The 10909-nt window shown below is 27.3% G+C and overlaps 1 pseudogene; it reads right to left on the bottom strand.

Moving 5' to 3' along the window:
* Positions 1-700: 700 nt before the first annotated feature.
* On the bottom strand, positions 701-2615 carry LOC111278202 (polyphenol oxidase, chloroplastic-like; annotated as a pseudogene).
* Between the last annotated feature and the right edge of the window lie 8294 nt (positions 2616-10909).

Genomic DNA, 10909 nt, shown 5'->3' with positions numbered 1-10909 from the left:
AATTCAACTCTTTAAGTTGGTGATGCATGCATCAAATTTTCAATTAGTTAATGATGCATATGTAACTTTCAAAATTAAAAAATTGGTTACTTCTAAAAATAAATTTTAATTTAGTAATCTAAGGAGAAAAGAAGAAACAAAATGGGCTTACATCAAATTGCAAAGTCAAAATTCACAAGAAACGCTTGCTTTCTTTTGCTACATCTAATATCGTATTGTGCAAACTGACTAAGAAGCAGAAGGAAATTGTAATTTCAAACATGAAATTAATCCCGAAAGATGCAGTGTTGTCTTCATTGTAGCAGGTTATATCCTGCTTTTTGGATAATAAAATTTAACTTATCCAAAAATAGGTTTTCTGAATATAATAAAGTAGATAATTCTGCCGATAATCATATGTATTTAGAATATTGAAATCTTAATTTTAATGATCATGATTTAATTCTTGACAACTTAAAATATATATATAAAAAATTCTCAATTTCTCATAATCTCAATCTATTTGCTTATTACTTATTGATTGATTTTAAGGTTAATTAATGCCTCTTTTTTACTATGGTGTTAGACCTTTTCTAAAAATATATAAGCTGAGTTATAATTTTCCTTTACTTTGAAAAAATGAGGGATAAATCATAAGAAAAGAAAAGTTGGACAATTTTTCTTTTGCGTATAGTTGCAATAAAAAATGAGCAAACACTTGTATCCTATGCCTTCCTTAAAGTGTTAGTAGCATCTCAGTTTGTTAATATCTTGCAAAAAAAAATATGATCAATAATAACATTCCCGTCTTAATTTAGTAATACAGCAGATGAAAAAAAAAATAGCTCAGCGAGTTCTACATTTATATAGAACAATAGGAACAACTCAAAGGAAAAGAAAAAACCAACATTTTTCACTACAAATAACAAAGATTTCCCAAACCAAGAAGCACGATCAATATATATTTAAGTGATCAATCAAACTCAACCTTGATACCACCAATCTTGGCATTACCCTTTCCATATTTTGGCACCAAAGTTACTATGACACTGTCATCATCCTCAGCTCCCAAATCTTCCAACAAATCGGTTAGCCCCAACCTCAAGCACGTCTTCATTTTTTTTTCCCACCCTTGTGTTTGTGTGGCACATTGACAAAGCTCCCAGCAAACTCGGTGTTGTCTGGTCCAATTGTCAAATCATCCTCGTCATTGACATATACATCAAATTTCGTGAATAAATCTCCCTCTAACTCAATTCGGTCTGTTACCAATATTTCCTCTTCGTCTTCTTTTTCCTTTTTACTCCTTGATTTCTTTGGCCTTGGAACGTTAACACTCAGGATTTTGTCTAAAACTATTGGGAATTGATTGCTAGATATAAACTTTTTCTTATTCAATTCGGCCGCAATTGCAATCCCTGAACCATCTTTTAATTACACTTTCTTGGTTAGCTTTCGTGGAGTTGACTTTGAATTTAGCCATGGAATATCAACATCTTGATAAACATATCCCAAACTTCGATTGCCAAGGCAATCACGAACTTTAACGCGAACAAGATTTGCATTCTCATCATAGAAAAGGAATGAAGAATTAAGCCAATGAGGGTCAGTGAAATCCTTTCGCTTCATACCTCGCGTCTTCGACACGCTCCACGTTCGATCTATCTTAGGGTGATGAGCGAAGAAAACGGGGTCTCTAGCTGCAGAGAAAAAAGTTCCTATGTCTTCTCTATTTGGTTGTGCGTCATCGCCACACCATACATTAACTGGTCCATGAGGAACGTTCTCAATCGAACCGAACCCTTGGTAGGGTTCATCACCTGAGCGGAAGGGACCTCCCAAAGAAGAGCCTAGAGGTTTTGCCATTAGATACCACCTGTCTATACATGATTCTAAGATTGCTTGTCAATTGATCTCTGTTTGCTGTAGTTTCATCGGCACCATTATAATCAAGATCAAGAAGTCTAGGTGCGTAGTGACCTTCGTTTCGGAGCCCATTAAAGAGGAGATTTAGTGTTTGCATACATGGCAGGCATTTGCATGCCAGCAGGAGAATCCCAATTCCAAAATGGCAAAGCAAAAGTTGGATCATCAATCAACTTACCCAAAATTTTCTCGAAAAAATAGAGATAATATCTATGGAATGGGAAGAAGAGCCAGGAATTATGAACTTAAAGACAAGATCAGGAAATCCAACTTGATCATAAGTCCCATCACAGTAGGCACAGTGAAAATTTGCTTGTTGCATGAAATTACGTGGATCATCGGCAGGAAGAGCTTTCATAAGCTCAATGGCCCTGGAATACTTGGCTATGTAGGCACCATCAACTAAATGTGCAGCAGGCCTGGTTTAAAGTCTATGATCTCTCTTGATAGTGGTGGGCAACAACTGGTAGGTTCCGCACCTTCAGGTAAATCAGCATGGCCACATTTTTCCAACTCTGGGGCAGATATTGGGTCTGCTAGTGCAAATGGGTCATGGCTAAAGCTAGCTGCACCATTAAGACCTCCTAGGCCAATGAAAACAACTCTTCAATAAAATTTATTAAGAAAAGATATTTCACTACTTTTTTTGGAGCTGGGATTAGGATTTTGGTCACCATTTGTGGCTTTGCATGGTACTACTTTGGGGACATTGAAGTTAGGCTTTTGCTTTCTAGCTATGGGAAGTTGGGATGTTTTTGGAAGGAATGACGAGGTAATGGAAGTGGGAATGGTGAAAAACATAGTTTGGATATTGGCACTGTTATGATGAACATTGCATTAATTGCTTTTATAACGAATTTGCGTTAGACATTTCAATCGGCAATAGGCTAATGCACATGCAAAATCCATAGTTGACAAAGAAAACAAACTACAGGAGAACGAAGCTAGTTCGTAAGGACTTTTATTGTTGTATAAATTTGAACTTATCGTATATTTTTGGTAATCCCAATGGTTCATTGCTATGACCATTAGAAATTCAATCATTGTGCGTAATCATTTTTATCTATCTCATCTGTACTACCGAAAATAGGTATCTTTGATTGGAAATAGTTCTGAAAATTAAGATTGTACACAATACGGGTATTGAGGAATTTTTTTTTAACTTGAATATTTAATTTTTATTAAATAATGTACACAGAGTAAAACTAATCATAAGCACTAGTAGATGTAATAATTTGAATCTTAATTTATTTATAAGCGGTAATTTATAATATTATTTACCAATAATTTTTTTATTAAAAAATAAAAAATTATTAGATTTTATTTAATATATAATCTTTTTGAATTGATTCAATCAAATTTATTTACACGAAATAACTTTTGAAATGAAATGAATTATATAAAGACGAAGATACATGTTTATATCAACTTTTTAGTCAAATTTTAGTAAAACAAGGTTTGTTTACGCGAAACAATAGTATTTGCATTACTATGGTAATATAGTGCAGTTGATGAATAAAAGAACACTTCTATCAGCTTATCTAATAATATATATATATATATATTATATTATAACATACAAAATTACATGATCAAAATTATTTATGTAGATACTTAGATGGATAATCTCTTTTAATGACACATAGGATAATATTTATATTATTTTATTTATTAAATAAAATTTTTGAATAAATTATTTAAATTGAATATTTTAGATAATTATTTAAATTGAAATCAATATCTATCTAAAATTAAAATTTTTACATAAGATTTGAATTCAAATATATTAAATCATAATTTATAGTTTTTTAAAATTTAATGGCGGTTTCAAATATATATACTTAATAAAATTTTATTTTTTATCAAATAATTTATTTAATAAATTATTTAAATTTAATATTTTTAAATAATTATTTAAATTCAAATTAAAATCTATAAAAAATTAAAAATTATTTAATAGATTATTTAAATTGAATACTTTTCAATAAGTTTATAAATTATTGACTAGAAAACATATATTTTCAAAGCAATAAAAACTTACATACATCTTTATATGAAAATATGAGACATTTGAATGTTAATAAAAAAGTTAGATAAAAATATGTTTTTGCTTTGAAAAGAAATATAATATTTTATTTATGTTCTAATTCAAATATTTTTATATTATATATTTGGTTAATTTGTTTGTTTCTCTTTAATCTATAACTTTTTTTAATCTTGCTTAGATTGATTATAATTAACTTTTTGTATTATATATTTTTTTCTTTTATTAATTTCTTCAATGTTTTTATCATTTGTTAATTTATGAACATATTTGCTTTTATTATTGTATATATTTAATCTTGACAAATTAATATATAAAGTTATATTCCCTATTTCGTTTTGCTATATTTTTTATTATTGAATTTCTTTGTCTAAAATGGATGATATGAGAAGAATGATGATTACTCCCATATCTAACTTACAAAAAATGCTATCAATTATGTTAAAAATAATTAAAAATAAAAAAATATTGCAAAAAAAAGTTTTTAACCATTACATAAAGAATCATTATTTCCCTTTTATCTAAAAAATAACTTTATTTTGTTGACATATATAGAAATAATTGTTAGCCTAATATATTTGTGTAATAATTACTTTAAGTATGTCAAAAATAAAAACTAATAAAAAGCAAATGATTATAAAAAAATTATTAATTGTGATTTGTTGCTCAATCAAATATATATATATATATATATATATATATATATATATATATACACACACACACACACACCACCCAATCAATGTTATGATAAAAAAAATTATCAACATTAACTATTTAAATATTGATTCATGATGTTTTTATCAAACAAGAAAAAAACGGTAGCAAAATTTTTAGTATTTAGTAAATAAATTGAAGAAAAAATTTTTAATGAAAAAAAAGATTTTTATAATTTTTAAAAATTTACAAAAGTTTAGACTTCTCTTTTATGAACAATATCATTTATAATATATTATGTATAAATTATCATTTAATTATAACTTAGCATTTATAAATATATGCTTATATACTAGATAAATAACTAAAAAATAAATTTAAAATTATGAAAAATTTAATAAAAATCCCAAACACTGTGCGGATTAAAAAAAGCTAGTTGGATAATAAAATAGGAGAGAGAGCTTGAAACGACCGACAGAAAGTATTGGCAAAAATTCTAATCAACGAGAGGAAAGCTTATCATCAATTAGTTGTACTTATTTGTGTGTCACTATGCAGATTTATTATTACTAATTACTATTTAAAAAATAAAATAAAATTATCAAGTTGCTAGAAATTTTCTTTTTCTTCTCTTTGTTTTTAATAAAATAGAAAATTTTCCTTTTCCATTGCCGAATTATTGTGAGTGATATTCATAGTTATCAGATAAAGGACGACTTTAATTGGGCTGACGCTGCCGTGGCCTTAGTTAGAACTCATCTCAGAGTTACGACAACTGGAACTTGAAATTATAAAACTGGGCTTTGGGCTCTGCCTACAGCAAAACAACCCACTAAATCATTGTCCACAACCATCCCAGCCCAGCTTCCCACCATTCTTCAATTCCTGAATTCCAGTCCATTAACTCAAAACATTCTTTCTTTTTGGGTTTGGGTTTCACTGGATCACTCTTTGCCTGGGTTGTTTCATTTTTCATAGTTGCAACTCTGTTATCAGGAAGAAACAATTATGGATTTAGTGGAGCAAGCTTATTGGTTTCATCTCGTTGTTATAATGATCATTACACTGGTAAAGCTGGATTATGAATCAGAGAACATGCTTGGTGGACTCTTTCAATAGGAGAACCTCAAACATCTTAACTTGACAGGAATTTTAAAGGAAGGCCAACTGTGCCATTCTTGTCTATTACCACATTCATGCCTAAACGACATTAATTATGAGCTCCACTATGGTAGGTGAGGTAACTTGTCACCATATCAAAAACACATATACCATGGGACTTGTCCCCAGGATAGGTATTCAAGAAAGTTCACTTCCAAAGATCCATTTATGGCCTTATCTCTGGCGCACGGTTTTAAACAAGAAGCATTGACAGAGCGTGGAGGAAAATAAACTACAAGAAGCCTACTAAACACAGTGTTGGGGAATTTCAGAATGACATTTTGATTAAAAATTGAAGGAAATTGGGAGAAACACAAGTATCAGAATTTCCATGTTGCTGTGCCTCTTCCTGTGGTTCTTGCTCGTGTGGATCTAGTTCTAGTCCTTGTAAAGAGACCAATATAGTTCCACATCAATCTTTATCCAAGGAGCATAACAATTTCTCCAGAAAGGGTAAAGATAACAGCCACTGACTAAAGTTTGCAATCAGATTCTTATAAGCAGTTTCAGAGCTCCAAAGGCATTAGATTTAGTACTTTATCATCTTATTGGCATGTGCACCCGAAGCTCCCTGACTTGAATTAATGGCTAAATTCAAGGCCCTCAAGCAATAGAATCAGCAAGAGAAGCTGCATGCTGTAAAGCCAGTAAAACCAAACAAGACAAGCCGCAGCGTTAACGATTGTCCATTGCAACAGGTCATAATCAATGTATAAGGCTGTGATTATGATGTCTTTCACTATCCTTAAATCTCAATCTGTGAACCATGAGGAAGACTCTTCTTCGTCTTTGCTTCCTTGTTCTATATCTTTTTGCTTATCCGTTTATCTTTTTGCAATTTGTAACATCTTTCCTCACTTTATGCTCATACCTTCTAGTGATTGTTAAAAAAAATAAATAAGGAAAAAAATAATTAAAAAAATTTTAACTTTGAAATGTGAAAAATATTTTTTTAAAGACAATTAAATTTTTAAGATATAACAAAACCTCAAAACTCTTCAAACAGATATAAATTTATACTTAAAATAGTTATGATTTTTTTTATATATTTATGACCTTTATGAATAATAATATATTTATATTAAAATAGTTATGACTATTTGTCATATAATAAATGTTTTTACTCAAACATAATTATTTAAAATATAAATAAAATTAATATAAAAATTAATTTTATTCATTAATAATTAAATCTTTACATCCAACGTGAGATGTATTATATTCTAAACTATCAATAATTTTTCACTAGTTTGGAATGTTGGTACTTAATCTTTAACCTTTCACACAAATAAATATTATGAATACAAAAAAATATCTCTTGATTTAAACCTTCAATTAATATATATATTTTAGAATTCTAACGAAGTTGATGGTATCTGCAGATTAAAACCTCAACTCATAGTATTAAAATTAAAGATATAACAAACAAAATACCTATTTATTCTTCTGTCAAAAGTTTATAACTACTTTAGCATTATTTTAGCGACGTGTTTATCATATTCATAAATATTTACAAGAGAGACATCAATTCTTCTTATTGAAGTGGCACACTTCAATGTTTAGATAGGTAGAATTTTTATTATATCTTTATTGCTTTAGACATTTAAATAATAAACTTCATTAAGAATATAAAACTTCATCCTTCCCACACAATGAATCAATCTAGTTTTTAAAATTTGAATAGATTTTACTAGTGTTTAACAAATACAAAACAATAGCTTATTTTTACCTATTAAACTTTGTAATTAGATATTACTAATTTAAAGTTGGGTTTCCTTTATTGGTGTCTAATAGTAAGGGTTTAAATCCATTCTACTTATAATACTATTAATCAAATATCTTGAAATTTATTTTTTTATGATAATTACTCTTACTTAAGATTGAATTTTTAATATAATTATTTTAGATTAATATGCCCAAACTTTTTATTTTGCATATCATTTATATGCTCTAGACATTATTGCCTCATGCTTATCATTTTAAGAAATATATAGTATTGCTCATAGCCATAACTCTATACTTATAAATTTCAACTATTCTATTTTTATTTTTTTATATAGTTTTAATATAATTATTCTTTGAGTATATTGGATAAACTAAATGGATAGACCAAATCATTTTAATCATTTTAAGATATATAAGGACCTTTGTTTAATGATTTTACTTCAATAAGTTGTACTAAACTTATTAGCTTGTATAATTTACTCATAAAATTATACTAAAATCTTACAACATTATGGTGACAATTTTATTTCTTTTGATTCTTATCACCTCCATCATTTGAAATATGCGTTCTTTTATTAAATAATATCTCATTTAATTATCAAGATATCATATATATTTAATAAAGTTGCCATTTCATATATATTTTTTCTAGTTAGTGGTTTTCTTTTTTTCAAATGGAAGGCCTTCAAATTCACCGTTAATGAAAGATAACTAGTATATATTTTATATCTTAATATTTTCTTTTCATAAAAATTTCAAAGCTTTTATTTCAACTCAATATAAAAGTATATATAAATAAGTATGATATCAAATATAATCACTCTCAAAATTGATAAACTCATGCTTTCTATAATCTCTTTTTGAAATTTTCATTCCAACTCTTGGATACATAAAAATTATTTGATTATGGACACTAAAGCCATATGCACCATGGTTCATGTCACTAAAAACAATCAAAATTTCATGTATAACCACATAATACTATAAATTTTGTATCCAAATTATAAAATACATGAAAATTTTTCATCCAACAAATAGAAAACATTTTAACTAGTTACAAAGAATTATATAACTTTTCCAATTGAATTGAAGTTATCTTAGATAATATGTTTATTTCTTGGAACATATATATTTGCTTCTTTTTTAAAAAAGATTTATAAATTTATAATTTCTTTTACATCTTAAAATAATTTTCGAGAATTTTATCATTTTAATTTGATAATCATGGTCTTACAAAAATATAATAAGGCTATAAAAGATTCATAACCAAAGCTAGCAAGTACTCCATGTCTATTTTATACTCATGCCCATTCAATGCCATGATCAAGAAAATTCACATATAACGTACCATAAATTTATTAATCATAAATTACATAATTTAATCAATAATAAAAAGATTAAAAGAATAATCAATAAAAAAAGTAAAATTCAACGAGACTTAAGATGTCTTATGAATTATGAATTATTAATTTTTTTAGTAAAATATAAAAACTAGAAAGATAATAACAAGAAACTTATATTGTATTTAGTATTTATTTCATCAAGAAACTATTTTGATAATTAAAACTTTTCATACTTGTTTCAAAAGTCGATTTTGTCAATTTTGTCAATTTCTTTTCCTTGTATCTTCTTTATGCAAAATATAAATTTCATAATTACTTTTAAAATGTTAGAAAAAATGAATAATAAAATAAAAATAATAAAAAAATTTTGATTTTGAGGTGTAAAAAATAAATTCTTAAAAGTAATTATGTCTTTAAAATACAATAAAATTTTAAAATTCTTTAAGTAGAAATTATGAAAATAATTATACTAAAAGAACTATTTATAATAAATGAACATATATAAACTTATATTCAAATAACTATGATATTTTATATATGTATAACCTATGAATAATAATTTATTTATATTCAAATAATTATAATAATTTATCATATAATAATTATTTACGTTTAAATATAATTATTTAAAATATGAATAAAATTAATATAAAAATTTATTTTATTAATTAATAATTAAATATTTTTATCTAATATGAGATTCACTGTATTTTAAATTTTCAATAATGATATCATTAATTTTATTTCATGTCGTTCACTACGAGGCTTTATCGGAAAAAGTTTACTGTTGAACTTAATTTGTGCAAGTAGCAGGACATTTCTTTATGTATTAAACATTGGATGACAGCTGTGCTTAAATCTTGATATTCGGAGGACAAAACATAATTACTTGATTAATTTGTAATGATTGACTTGCCCTCTATTATATATTTTTTCTGTTCGAAGAATATTGACTTGTTTTTTGCTAATATGAACTGATGAAATTTAAAAATCTTGGCTGGTTATTAAGCATTGCCAATGAAATTTGATTTCTTGAATTATTTTGGATGAGTCAGCAGCGAACAATCTGGGGCCTGTTTGTCTTTTCCTAAATGGAGGCAAATATGGTGAAATGTACGTGGCTATGACAATTTGGTAATCATAATTTCTTTGATATTAATACAGATACATCCATTTATGAGGAAGCAGGGTTAGAACATGCTTGCATTAGGTGAAGTCCTCAGGGTTAAGGGTGTTGTCATTGTCAAACTCCCATCCATTTATATATATGGGCTTCAAACAATTGGAACCGACTCCACTTGCTGTTGAGTTGGTAAACACAATTAATCTAGTTCTTCGTGACTAAGAAAAGCTTGTTGTAGACCTATGTCACGCCGTTAATTCACATGAATTGCTCTCTTTTTGTTTTTGGGGTCCCCTCAGCTACTCTAATACTGTAAAGCTTTCCCTTGTTATAACCTCGTCAAAAAACCAAAATTATAGATAGTATGTGCCTAGATGTTCCTCTGTTAATTTTTTTTTATTTGTTCCAGTTATCATCAATAACACGATCTCTATTTTATGTTTTTCCCATACAGTCTGCCATTTCTTTGCATCAAATCATGTAAACATAAGCACTCCAGTAAAATTTGAGAATGTATAGGATTACAGCTTTACCCTTTTGCTGCTGTTGAGCCCAAGCGAACTCGGTGGAATGTCGCACATTTGGAGGATTTTCTCCCACACTTGTTTACTAATAGCGCGAGAGAAGGGTAGATGATCTCTAATTTCTTCCTCATTCCTGCAAAACGAACAAGCAGTATTGAATGTGCACCATGATCTCATTTTTTTTTACAGCCTATTAATGATTGCCATTTAAGCTATAAGAGATGTTTGGGAATAAAAAAAAGACTTTCATGAAGTTTTATAAATAAAATTGATAAATTTTTAAAAAATTAAAATTAAAATTGATATATTTAAAATTTTTTTTCTAAATTAAACATGAAAATTTTAATAAATTTTTAATAAATTTTGATAATTTATTAAATAAATATTTTTAATAAAAATATTAACAAAATTTTTATTAATAAAATAA

Source organism: Durio zibethinus, chromosome 26, assembly GCF_047325235.1.
Source record: "Durio zibethinus cultivar Kanyao isolate XHJ-2024 chromosome 26, ASM4732523v1, whole genome shotgun sequence".
Taxonomy (NCBI): Eukaryota; Viridiplantae; Streptophyta; class Magnoliopsida; order Malvales; family Malvaceae; genus Durio; species Durio zibethinus.
This window is presented reverse-complemented; position numbering and strand designations above follow the sequence as displayed.